The following is a 2500-nucleotide window of genomic DNA, read 5'->3' as shown; positions in this document are numbered from 1 at the left end:
ATACTTACACATGCATGGCTTAATCTTTGAGACAAGCATATGACTACTGGCAGGATCAACCAGGTAGCATTCCTTCGCGACGTCGTCGCCCGCACGGAGGCCCCAGCATGCCGGGGGTTCGAGACGGGCGCGCCGGTCGTTCTGTTACCGATGGGATAATTGGGCTTATGGAAGGAGAAGACTCCATCCTCCCGCATCACATTCCGCATCCGAGAGCACAGCGACAGTCCATGGGCCACGGCAGCCAATAAAGGCATGCTTGGAACACGGATGCAGCTACGGGGTCCGCTTCGCGCTCCGAAGGGGGCGCAGAGCGAAAAAATGGACATCAAAACTTTCGAATTCCGCTTCTGTGGGTATGCAACACAGGAACCCATTCGATGCACCGAGGCGCGATCCGCTCTCGGGCCGCGACTGAAAGGGATCGAGAGCCAACAGTTCGATGCTCCAGCAAAGAGCCTGCCAGCAGAAACGATCTCGTAACCGCTCATGCGCCACCACGTACACTGAGCAGCAACCCCACGCGACGAACTGCCCCCCGACGAGCGAAAGCACGACGGGATGCCGAAACGCCAAATGGAGCAATTGCCCGCACCGCTGTGCGCGAGGATGAATCGGAGAGGGAGGGACAATGCAAATAATGAAATGCAAAACAGTTATGAATGGAACGTTCGATTCTGACGACAAAGCAATCACTTCAGCCAAACGGAATCACCCTACGTACCACCACCTTGCCTCGGCTGCTCGCACGACGGATTCAGCACGGCACGAGGTGCCATGCCTTCCCCAAGCACTCGCGTTGCCTCAACAAAACAGTGGAAACCGAGATCATCCCCTCAACCTTAGCAACGCAAACAGCATGGAGGGAACGAGTGGGGCACCGTGAGAGTCCAATCACCGCAACCAAAGAAACTCGCCGTACAATACTTCAACATATGCCTCGACAGCTCATGCGTCGGTTCGGAGAAACAGGTGGCATGAAACGCCACGCCCTCACCTAAGCAATCGCACGTGTTGACAAAGTAGAAGCACCAGGCTCATCCCCAAAGCCTAAGCAAAAGCAACCACCACAGTGGGACACATCGGCACGAGCAACAGTGCGCCACCGCAACCAAAGGAAATTGCCATTCTGCCGCAGCATGTGCCTCAACGCCACTCGCACATAGGATTGAGCACGGCATTATATCACCACGCCCTCCCCCAAGCACTCGCAACGCCTTGACAAAAGCATTAGCACCAAGCTCATCCCCCCAGCCTAGGTATTGCAAAACCACAACAGCCCCGACGTCCATCCACGACCCCGAGGAACGTAAGACCCCACCAAGCAGCAGGCCTACACCACCAAGGACACAAACTAAGACAGGTTGCATCGCACGTCCGCCTGTGTTCAGAGTGCGGTATCCACACCTTGAACCGGCTTCCATTTGACACCCCCCGGCAAAGCCTTCGACCCCAATAGCTTCAGCCCTGTCGCCAGACCCAAACGCCTCAAAAGTCTATGCCACCAGGAACTCACACCATGCCCATTGCATCGCATTTCCGCCAGCACGTTGACCCAAGCACGGCACTAGAATGCCACACCGAAGCCTTGCACAAGCATCCAATTGATACTCCAAGCATGGGGATCGGCCCCAATAGCACTGAGTTCGTCGTCGGAGTTGAGGTACTGACCGCCGAGTTGGATGGAAATATTAGCACAACAAAATCCCAAAGCCCAGTGCATCACCTGGAAACTCGCACATCGGCACGAGCACAACATACAAATGCCATGCCCACACCTTGCACCAGCGTCCATTTAACACGCCCAAGCATTGGGATAAACCACCGGATCATTTCCTTGAACTGTCACCAATGGCCCTGGAATGGGCCCCACCGGGCCCGGGACGGGCCCCACCGGGTCCACCACGCCCGAGAATTTTTTTCGATGTTGAATCGAGAGGTAGAGGTGGAGAGGGGGCTAACAAGCTTATTCGCATGCTATACCGATGCCCACATATGGCCTAGCGCATGCCCAGGCCCCGGCCTTGCTGGCCCCCCCAGGGGGGTGACTACCCACACCCCCCTAAAGAGCCTTAGGAACAAGTTGAGCTGTGCCAGGAGGAAACATCACAATGTCTGAGGTGACACACCCCCCCTAAAAAATTCAATTTTAGGTATTTCGACCTGATTTTTTGCAGATACCTTTATAAAAATGTAATCTAATTTTACAAAAATTTTGAAAATTTTTTATCAAGTCTAGGTATTTTTTTTATTTTTTAAGTGTTAAAAATTCAGAAAATCATAAAAAATAGAAAACCCGTCAGAAAATCACCAAATTTTTTGTGGAACCTTAGAAAAATATTATAAATTTATTTGAGTTGTTATTTGGTGATTTTCTTAAACTTTGCACGGAGACATGACAATGCATGGGGTGACATGACAATACATGAGGTGACATGACAATGTTTAAAGTGACACACCCCCTAAAAAATTCAATTTTAGGTATTTTGACCTGATATTT

Source organism: Manihot esculenta, unplaced genomic scaffold (genome assembly GCF_001659605.2).
Source record: "Manihot esculenta cultivar AM560-2 unplaced genomic scaffold, M.esculenta_v8 Scaffold64, whole genome shotgun sequence".
NCBI classification, from domain to species: Eukaryota; Viridiplantae; Streptophyta; class Magnoliopsida; order Malpighiales; family Euphorbiaceae; genus Manihot; species Manihot esculenta.
This window is presented reverse-complemented; position numbering follows the sequence as displayed.